This window comes from Pistacia vera, unplaced genomic scaffold, assembly GCF_008641045.1.
Source record: "Pistacia vera cultivar Batoury unplaced genomic scaffold, PisVer_v2 Contig658, whole genome shotgun sequence".
Taxonomy (NCBI): domain Eukaryota; kingdom Viridiplantae; phylum Streptophyta; class Magnoliopsida; order Sapindales; family Anacardiaceae; genus Pistacia; species Pistacia vera.
Genome location: NW_022196510.1, coordinates 398,146 through 409,259, shown reverse-complemented (window position 1 = coordinate 409,259; position 11,114 = coordinate 398,146). Strand labels below are relative to the sequence as shown.

The window sequence follows — 11,114 nt, the reverse complement described above, 5'->3', positions numbered from 1 at the left end:
TTAAATTGTCTGTTGACATATTGTTCAAAGGCTAAATAAGCATTTACAAAATCAGATTTGTGTTGTAAGGGAATGATCCAAGTATGCTTAGAAAAATCATCAACTAAACATGCATAATATCTAAATTTTCCAATAGATAAAATTAGAGCAGGTCCCCACAAATCACAATGAATTTTTTCAAAAATGCTAGAACTTAAATTTTTTGAACAAGAAAAATGTAATCTACTAAGCTTCCCTAATTGGCAACTATCACAAATATGTTCGGGTTTTACATTGCCAATAACATCAATCAACCCTTTATTTTTCAAAAGTTGTAAAGTAGAAGACTTGGGATGTCCTAAGCGTTGATACCAAATGTCTGTGGAGTTGGATTTGAAACAATGAGAAAAATAGAGCTCCAGCGAGTTGGGAAGAACATAGAGATTACCTTGCACCTCCCTGCGATCACTACTTATCCTGGTTGTCGTTCCTTTACACAAAAATCAACATTATTGAATTCACAATTAACTGGAAACTGAGTTGTTAGTTGACCAACGGAGAGCAAATTTTCTTCAAGTGAAGGACTAGCAAGACATCATGAAGTGGTAAGACTTTATTCTTTTGCTTAATGCTAGAATCTCCAATACCAAGAATTGGTAGAGAAGATCCATCACCAATAAGAACCAAATCTGAACCTGAATAATTTCGAATATTAGTTAACATACCTTGCTTACCTGTCATGTGGTTTGAGGCTCCTGTGTTTGAGGTCCATTCTGTTTCAGCAACTGTGTTATCCAAGGTAAGTGTTGCCAATGCTTGTGGTATGTCATTTTGTTGTGTTGGCCTTTTGGGCACCCACCAACATATTTTTGCAACATGTCCTACCATGCCATAGTATTGACATTTTTCTTCACGATAGAGGTCTCTTTTGGCAGGCGTCATACATCGCTCTCCAAGTGGGGGAGGTCGTCTTTGTTAAGTGCTCGACGTTGGGCTAGGGAAGTAGCCACAGTTTTGGTCTTTTGGTTGTTGTGCCTGAAATCCTCTTTCTGTTGAAGTGAAATTTTGCTTGTTGCCTAGATATCCTGATTGTTGATATCTTTGTTGTTGTTGTCTGTAGAAGGCCATTTGAGGGGTGAGTGCGTGGGTGGCATTTGTATGGTTTGAGAACCAATTTTGGTTTTGATCAAGGCTTTGAAGTTGTGAGACAAGCTCAGCGTATGATGGTCTTGGTGGTTTGAGCATGGTAGTAGTAAAAGTTTCATATTGAGGACCAACACTAGTGAGAAGACAAAATACCCTTTCTTTGTTTGGGATTGATTTCCCAATTGCTGCAAGATTGTCACATAGGCCTTTGAAGGTTTGAATATGTTCTCCAATTGTTTTGTCATCTTCTTTCCAAAGATATGTTACTTGTTGCCTGAGTGTGAATTCTCATTCTTGTGAATCTTCTGCGTAGGCATTTTCAGTGCTTCCCATACAACATTTGCTGTATCTAAGCCCATGATGATGCCAAGCATTTCTTCAGAGAGTGTTCCAATTATCCATCCTCGAAGAAGACGATCTGCCTTTCGCCATGCGATGTAAGATTCGATTATTCTTGGTGCAAAAGTTTCTACATTTGGGGTATTATTGGAATCTAGTATGGTGTGTTTAGGTGGGGCAAGATCTTCATTAGTAAGCTAATTGAGCAATTCTTGGCTTTCTACAAGGGCCAAGGCTTGTTCATGCCACAATGGATAATTTGTGCGGTTGAGTTTGAGAGTAATAAAATTTCCAATGTTGAGTGAGAGTGAAATCATGGTTATTTGGAGGCTATTTGAGCTATTTGAGCTATTTGAGCTATTTGAGATGCTTGGTTGTGTCGTGTTCATAGTGACTCTGATATCAAGAAGAGAAATTGAAAAAACTAGAGATGAAATTCGTGCACACAATTGGAGATGAAATTCTATTTATTTCTTAGTTACTAACGTACTAAGAACAACATCCTCTATTTAAACACAAAAACTGGGATAACAAAATTACATTGATTTTCGTATAATTGGTAGCATAAAATCCAAGATTATCTTTGAGATATGTTGCGTCAACACTCCAAGATATAATCCGAGATATGCTCTACGAGAATACTTTAAGATATACTCTGTTTTGAATCCGAGATTTGCTCAATCAATTTGTTGAGATTTCCTTAACTAGTCAAACTACCATTTCGGGTTGAAGTTGTTGCCATTGATACCCCTTCATTCTTCAACATCTCTCCACTATTGTAGCATGAATTGTGGGAGTTTTCAACCTTATCACTTCGATAGTTATGCTCAACCTTATCACTCCTTTGAGTCCCATAATTCACGCCGAGATGCTGGGTTTAACCAATAGTTTGGTAGTGCCTTTTGTTTGGGGCACCTATGAATATCCAATAAAAACAGAGATGGCATAATTGTAATATCTTCTTCTTCTTCTCCATTTCTTGTAATCTCATAATCTCACTCTTCCCATTCTTTCTTAGAACTAAAAGTGAGAGTTTTCAATTTGGGGAAGAAAATAAATTATAAAGATGTGCCATCACTTTCTATTACCAAAAATTCTTTACTCACTCTTTTTAAACTCCACATATGACTTATATCTAAAGATTCCAGGAACGGCAAATTTCCCAAGGGAGGCAAATGCTTACAGTTTATGCATGCATAGAGTCGTAAGTACCTGAGCTTAGCTGGTTAAGTTTTGAATAAGATGGTTTGGTAGTGCCTTCAATTTGTGGCAGAATTCAATTTCCAAGGAAACCAGAGATGGCATGATTGTAATATCATCATCTTCTTCTCCATTTCTTATAGTCTCATAATCCCACTCCTCCCATTCAGCCATATTCTGAAAAGTGAGAGTTTTCAATTCGAGGAAGAAAATAAATGATGAAGATGTGCCATCACTTTCTATTCCCAAAATTTCATTTCTCACTCTTCATTTCCCATATCAATAATGATTCCAAGGATGGCAATTTTCCCAAGGGAGGCAAATGCTGCCCATTTATGCATTGACAGAGTTGTAATTCCTTGAGCTTGGTTAAGGACATCATCCAAATGGGCAAAATAGTGTTGCCTCTGTAATCCCATATACGTAATTTCTCCAAATTTAAAGGTGGTTGTAAAATTTCAACAAGTGCTTCATCATCCTCATCCGTCCTTTCTTTCATCTTTTGTGAAATCCAGAGTCAAATCAAGGAAACATTCAAAAAAAAAAAATTACTTGAAAAGGTAAATTTCATACCTTAAGGTAGGGGTGTTTGGTTCCGGGTACCCTACACTTTTTGAAGGAACCGGAACCGACGGTTCCTTGAAATTTGGAACCAGAACCGGAACCGACGGTTCCGGTTCCTAGGTACCCAGAACCAGAACCTGTAACAACGGTTCCGGTTCCGGTTCTGGGTACCCTGTAAAATTACATGACCCCCCAAAAGTTTTTAAAATGGTAAAAAAAACCTTTAAAAACTTACAAATACCCCTCATCTGGCACTTGTTAACAAAAATAAAATTACAAATTATAAATTCAAAATTACAAACTCCATTACTTTGTAAAGGTAGATTCTCAAAAGTCAAACCAACTTACTTTAAATATTATGAAATATAAATATAAATGTATTCACATTACTTTTTCTACAAAAGTTTATATTAACTCCCCTAATCTTTAATTTTATTTTATATGAGTCTCGGTTCCTGGTTCCTGGTTCCTGGTTCCGGTTCTGGTTCCTAACTATAGGAACCGGAACCGGAACCGCACAGTAACGGTTCCAAAAATTTGGAACCGGAACCTACCCATTGATGACTGGTTCTGGGTAGGAACCGGAACCAAACCCAGAGTACCCACCGGTTCCGGTTCCAACCGGTTCTTTTGAACACCCCTACCTTAAGGCATCGGAATAATAACGCGGGGTTTACAAACATCCTCTATTTAAACACAAAAACTGGGATAACAAAATTACATTGATTTCCGTCTAACTGGTAGCATAAAATCCAAGACTATCTTTGAGATATGTTGTGTCAACACTCCAAGATATAATCCTAGATATGCTCTGCGAGAATACTCCAAGATATGCTCTGTTTTGAATTTGAGATTTGCTCAATCAATTTGTTGAGATTTCCTTAACTAGTCAAACCATTTTGGGTTGAAGTTCTTGCCATTGATACCCCTTCATCCTTCAACGTTTCTCCACTATTGTAGCATGAATTGTGGGAGTTTTCAACCTTATCACTTTGACAGTTATGCTCAACCTTATCACTCCTTTGAGTCCCACAATTCACGCCGAGATGCTGGGTTTAACCAATAGTTTGGTAGTGCCTTTTGTTTGGGGCACCTATGAATATCCAAGGAAACCAGAGATGGCATGATTATAATATCTTCTTCTTCTTCTTCTTCTCCATTTCTTGTAATCTCATAATCCCCCTCTTTCCATTCTTTCATAGAACTAAAAGTGAGAGTTTTCAATTTGGGAAAGAAAACAAATGATAAAGATGTGTCATCACTTTCTATTACCAAAAATTCTTTACTCACTCTTTTTAAACTCCACATATGACTTATATCTAAAGATTCTAGGAACGGCAATTTTCCCAAGGGAGGCAAATGCTACTAGTTTATGCATGCACAGAGTCGTAAGTCCCTGAGCTTCACTGGTTAAGTTCTGAATAAGGTGGTTTGGTAGTGCCTTCAATTTGTGGCAGAATTCAATTTCCAAGGAAACCAGAGATGGCATGATTGTAATATCATCATCTTCTTCTCCATTTCTNTTCAATTGCTGCAAAAACATTAGCAGCCTTGATCAACTGGTCATTGGACACTGTCCCCAACTTCTATCCTTGGCGGTGGAGGAAGAAGAAGAGCATCAGCAGCAATTGTTGCCTTGTAGACTTCAGTATCTGGAACTGAGAGATTGCAATTGCCTAGTGAAATTACCACAAGCATTGCTCAACATTGCTTCTCTCAGAAAGATTTATATCACGAAGTGCCCAAATCTTATTTCATTTCCAGAGGTTGGTCTCCCTTGGCAGTTAAGAGTAGTCGAAATTGTCGGATGCAAAAAACGGAGATCCTTACCAGAGGCATGGATGAACAACAACAACATATCTCTTGAAAGTTTATCTATTGGCTCATGTGATTCTTTATTATACATTTCAGAACCCATCTTCCTATGAATCTAAAGAGGTTGAAGATATCGTTTTGCATGAATTTACAGGCTCTAATAGATGGTGAAGAGAGCATCAAGAGTGGCAGCACAGTTCACTTCTTCAGTACTTGTACATTGGCGATTGTCCATCTCTTACTTCCTTGTGGTCGAAAAGTGAGTTACCTGTCACACTTCAGCATATTCAGGTTTGCAATTGCTCAAATCTTGCTTCCTCGTCATCAAAAGGAAATCTTCCTGAGGGTCTTAAATACCTTGACATTTCTTACTGCACAATGCTGGAGTCAATAGCAGAAAGATTGCAGAATAACACTTCTCTCGAAAGTATTGAGGTTTATAATTGTGAAAATCTTAAATTCTTGTCTGAAGATCTGCACAAACTCTGCCGTCTCTCGAGAATTTCCGTAAGTTATTTCCAAAGTCTTGTTTGCTTTCCAGGAGATGGGTGTCTTTCGGAAAAATTGACAGAAATCTGCATAACAGGCTGTGAAAACCTGGCAGCCCTGTCAAACTGCTTACACAATCTGACCTCCCTTCAACATTTGAAGATAAAAAGATGTCCAGGCATTGAATCCTTCCCTGAGAATGGCTTTCCCACCAACCTAAAATCACTTGAAATTGAAGATCTCAAGATATGCAAACCATTTTTCAACTGGGGATTGCACAGGCTCACTTCTCTTAGACAACTCTCCGTTAAAGGAGGATGTCCGGATATGGTGTCATTTCCTCAGGTTCCTGTCTCTCTATGCAGCCTGATGATTAAAAATTTTCCAAATTTGGAATGCGTATCCTTCATAGATCAGAGCCTCACTTCCTTCGAAAAACTGCTCCTCTCTGGTTGGTTGCCCAAAGCTCAAATCACCTTCCTCACTTCTGCAACTACATATCTTTGAATGTCCTCTGCTAGAAAAAACTTACAAAAAAGATTCAGGAAAGTATTGGCCAAAGATAGCTCATATACCTTATGTCTACATTTATGCTAGTAACCCCTTCTGGGTTTAATTTAGCTTTCCGAAAAGTGTTTGGTAAATTAATTAAAAAAACGATCTTCTGAGATCAAGACGTCGACAACCCTTCAAGGTAAATTCATTTCAAATTATATTAAACTGTGTTATATATTCTCTGAATTTGACAAACCTCCCCCCTGAATGTCTGTTATGGATGTGTAGTTTACAATGACAACATTTTGGAAAAACCTGTACTATACAATGCGTGATGGCCCGTATTAAGTGGTTTAAGTTGCAATTGCCAAGCCTTTCCTAAAGTTATATAAAGTGAAAGTTTTGCTTTCCGGAAAATGGAAGAGAAGGTCTTGACCCTATATTGATATCAAATGATTTGCAGGAACACAACAGAATAATTCATCATATACTACTTATAAATGCAGACATACTGCATAAAACAAAACCTTTTTACAGTTCAAAGTGTTATTTTCCTTTCAAAATCATTAATCTTCAGTAGGGTAACAACTAATTACAATAATGTTTATCAAAACATTGGATTTTAGAGGTCATTTCCAATCCCAGATGGCTCATGTTTCCAAATGACTATTCCTCCAAAAATTAACTCTGTCCAAGCAAACTTCCAAATTCTGAAATTCCAAAACCACCAAATGATTAATTGGTTTCCATGAAAAATGGTTAATATAATATATTTTAACAATGACTTTACCTTTATAAACAGATTAAGCTGAAGGGTTGCCGTCTTCTTATGAGATGAAGCAAAACACTTTTCAGAATTCTAGAACAAACCCAAAAGGGCTTTCTGGCCTATATGTATCCTTTGTGGAATTTTTTTTTCTAGCAGAAGTGTTTCAAAGATATGTAATTTGCAGAAGGGAGGAAGGCAGACCCTTTATCTGGAAAGGTTTCAATCTTTGGGCAGCCAGAGAGGATACGAACACCGATTTTGGAAAATTTTTAATCATCAGGCAGCTGAAAGAGGCAGGAACCTTTTGAAATGACACCATATCTGGATAACCTCCTGTATCATCAAACAGACCTTCCTACATAGAATCAATCCAAAATTTAGCTCTGTCCAAGTAAACACTGAATTCTGAAACACCAAAACCACCTAATGATTGGTTTCTATGAAAAGATAATATTCGTACCAAAATAGTTTGAAAGTGAATTTGCGTACCTTTATTGAAGGATTTGAAAGGGCCTTGTTGAGTTCGTGGGTCAAAAGATCACCTTCACAATTTTTTACCGAAAACTTGCAGCATCTGAAAATTGAAAAAACTGGGGACTTCTCACTGCTATCTTGATACAGGATATGTGGTTTATCATGGGCCAATAACGTCCTATATCCTTTTTGCACTTATGTTCTAACAGAGGACATTCAAAAATATACAGTGTCAAAAGTGAGAATCCAGAATTTGATTGGGTAAAGTTAAGTTTCAGAGGAAGTGTTTTCATGTTAGAGTTACATGTTCTATTACAGAACAATCAAAAGCAAATAGAACAGAATTCTGCGGAAACGGGAGAGAAATAAAAGAAGAAAGAAGGAAAACTGATAACTTTGCATTCATTTGAAAGCAAAGACATATCAACACAGAAAGGGTCATTCAAAAGATATGTAAAACCAGTAACATATAACTGTCTATCTCAATTGAACAACTGAAATTACATACATGAAAACTTAGATCTCTACAACTGAATAAGTTGCTTTATATCTTGTTAAGTTTAGGTCCCCATCTAGCATGCTTGTATTGGTTCGTTCAAATTCCTTTAACATTTCATGATTCCATGACCATTGGATACCAAAGTACCTTGTGACATGAAAAAGAATGTATTATTTATCGGACTACAAACGAAAGTGATGATGCTAATTCAAGAAGAAAATAGGAGATAGAATTATAGAGCCTACCAAGAAAATGTGAAAACCAGAAGATCCAGTACTTGTTTCATCAGGCAAAAGTTTCTTCTTGTCAACAAGTGCCTCAATGAAGTTTCTACCATTTAAATGATAAAAATTGGACCTTCATTTCTTTTTCCCTGAGTTCTCAGCACATATAGGAAGCCATTGAATTAGTAAATCAACTCTGCATATTAAAGTAAATAACAGAATCAGAAACACAAAGCTGTAACATGCTTTCCATTTAAACATCAAGAGAAAGAAATGAAGAAAGAATAAAGATTAGTGAGAAAGCATAACTAACCATTGGTTAAGTTTTTTCACCAATTCTCCTAACGCCATTCTACCTCTTTTTCGTAACCTGAAAATTTAATGAAGTTTATTTAGTATATATAACTGCCTTCAATAAGCTCAAACAGAAACAAATTTCTTGGTATATATAAAACTCTTGGTTAAGAAAAAGACTGCAAACTGGTTTCATGTTTCAACCTTGATTCTTGAGCAAATTCATGACATCTTAAACTTTGGTTGCCTGCATCAAAATTAAATTTTAGGAGAGAGAACATGGATTTTCAACGTCCCCACTAAGTAGATGTAGATNGTTTCAAAAGTGAGAATCCAGAATTTGATTGGGTAAAGTTAAGTTTCAGAGGAAGTGTTTTCATGTTAGAGTTACATGTTCTATTACAGAAAAAAGCAAATAGAACAGAATTCTGGGGAAACGAGAGAGAAATAAAAGAAGAAAGAAGGAAAACTGATAACTTTGCATCCATTTGAAAGCAAATACATATCAACACAGAAAGGGTCATTCAAAAGATATGTAAAACCAATAACATATAACTGTCTATCTCAATTGAACAACTGAAATTACATACATGAAAACTTAGATCTCCACAACTGAATAAGTTGCTTTATATCTTGTTAAGTTTAGGTCCCCATCTAGCATGCTTGTATTGGTTTGTTCGAATTCCTTCCATTAACATTTCATGATTCCATGACCATTGGATACTAAAGTACCTTGTGACATGAAAAAGAATGTGTTATTTATCGGACTACAAATGAAAGTCATGATGCTAATTTAAGAAGAAAATAGGAGATAGAATTATAGAGCCCACCAGGAAAATGTGAAAACCATAAGATTCAATACTTGTTTCATCAGGCAAAAGTTTCTTCTTGTTAAAAAGTGCCTCAATGAAGTTTATACCATTTAAATGATAAAAATTGGACCTTCATTTCTTTTCCCCTGAGTTCTCAGCACATATAGGAAGCCATTGAATTAGTAAATCAACTCTGCATATTAAAGTAAATAACGGAATCAGAAACACAATGCTGTGATAAGCTTTCCATTTAAACATCAAGAGAAAGAAATGAAGAAATAATAAAGATTAGTGAGAAAGCATAACTAACCATTGGTTAAGTTTTTCCACCAATTCTCCTAATGCCATTCTACCTCTTTTTCGTAGCCTGAAAATTTAATGAAGTTTATTTAGTATATATAACTGCCTTCAATAAGCTCAAACAGAATAAATTTCTTGGTATATATAACACTCTTGGTTAAGAAAAAGACTGCAAACTGGTTTCATGTTTCAACCTTGATTCTTGAGCAAATTCATGACATCTTAAACTTTGGTTGCCTGCATCAAAATTAAATTTTAGGAGAGAGAACATGGATTTTCAACGTCCCCACTAAGTAGATGTAGATAACAAAGAAGACAGGCCTTTCTCAATGAGTCATCAAATGATTTCATAAAGGGGATCCACCGTAATTTGAGAAGCTTCCTGACAAACAGTAAGAGAAAGCAAATGACAGATATATAAATCAGTTTTGCATAGAAATTAAAGAATTTAGAGAACCATTAATAATGTTGTGATGTGCTTTCGAATTTAAACATGAAGAAAAAACAGAGAAGTGGGAAAGCATAACCAACCAGTTGAGTCCTTTTGAGTAAATAAGCTCTCCTCTTCCATTTTTGTTCTAAGGTTGAAATTTGAAACTGTGATTGAAAAGAAATTGGCATGCCTTACTCAAAAGAAAATAATCGCATAAACATTATCATATGATTAATCTCATAGAAGATATTTCCAACTTCATTCTGCCAACTTCTGCCATATATTGATTATATTTCAACATTGATTCTTCATGAATTTCACGGCATTTTAAACTTGATTCAGTGCATCAAAACTGACATAAACAGATAAAGTTTTCCTAACAAGTAAATGGCATTTTAAATTTTCAATATGCTCAAGCTGGACTGAGACGATGAATAATTGATGAAACTATAAATTGAAAACTATACGGCTTTAGTTAAAATTAAAAAAGAAATTAAAACATTACCAGAAAATTGATGTATGAAAGGTGGGATTATGACCTCCAAGAAGCACAGATACATGAGATATTTCCTGGCCTGTCACGGCATGATACAAAGTTCTGTTGACCAAATTTGATGCCTGGTTTTAATAAGCTCAAACAGAAAAAATGTCTTAATATAGGTAACAATTTGATCAAGAAAAAGAATGCAACAAGAACAAATAAAACATTAATAATTGATGACAAACCTTGATTCTTCAGCAAATTCATGACATTTTAAACTTGCCTTTCCGCATCAAAATGAGCATATTAAAATCAAGTTTAATTAGATAGAGATAACATGGCTTTTCAATATCCCCGCTAAGTAGAGAGATAACCAAGGAAACAAACCTATCTCAATGAGTCATCAAAAGATTTCACAGAGGGAATCCACTGTCATTTAAGAAGGCTCCCTGACAAAAGAGCAATCCAACAGTTCTATATAAATATTAAAGAATTTACAGTACCATTAATAATGTTGTGATGTACTTTCTAAGTTTCTAGTTTAAACATGAAGAAAAGGTAGATATTGGGAAATGTGATTGAATGGAGATTTGCATGCATTAATAAAAAGGAAAAGATCATGAGGTTAATATTATCAGATGATGAAAAGTATGAATGACAGTGATAATGCTAATTCAAGAATCATGTAGGAGGTAAAAATATAGATTTGATGCTAGCTCACCGAGAAAATGTGAAAACCAAAACATTCAGCACTTGTTTCATCAAGCAAAAGCTTCTTCTTGTTACAAATGCTGTTGTTGA

At 35.6% G+C, this 11,114-nt stretch overlaps 3 long non-coding RNA genes across 4 annotated transcripts; all 3 read right to left on the bottom strand.

The window, feature by feature from the left end:
- Window positions 1–6,936: 6,936 nt before the first annotated feature.
- LOC116112231 lies at window positions 6,937–7,327 on the bottom strand. The gene is made up of 2 exons (XR_004125193.1): window positions 7,286–7,327; window positions 6,937–7,151 (listed from the first exon to the last, which is right to left on the bottom strand). It is a non-coding gene; the product is annotated as an uncharacterized LOC116112231 (long non-coding RNA).
- A 1,450-nt stretch (window positions 7,328–8,777) lies between these two features.
- Window positions 8,778–9,639, bottom strand: LOC116112275. The gene is made up of 4 exons (XR_004125197.1): window positions 9,594–9,639; window positions 9,410–9,466; window positions 9,118–9,292; window positions 8,778–9,019 (listed from the first exon to the last, which is right to left on the bottom strand). It is a non-coding gene; the product is annotated as an uncharacterized LOC116112275 (long non-coding RNA).
- A 78-nt stretch (window positions 9,640–9,717) lies between these two features.
- LOC116112276 lies at window positions 9,718–10,601 on the bottom strand. 2 transcript variants are annotated; one of them, XR_004125198.1, is made up of 4 exons: window positions 10,559–10,601; window positions 10,338–10,450; window positions 9,931–9,996; window positions 9,718–9,781 (listed from the first exon to the last, which is right to left on the bottom strand). It is a non-coding gene; the product is annotated as an uncharacterized LOC116112276 (long non-coding RNA). The 2 variants fall into 2 exon arrangements; XR_004125199.1 differs by having other exon boundaries at window positions 10,338–10,430.
- Window positions 10,602–11,114: the final 513 nt, after the last annotated feature.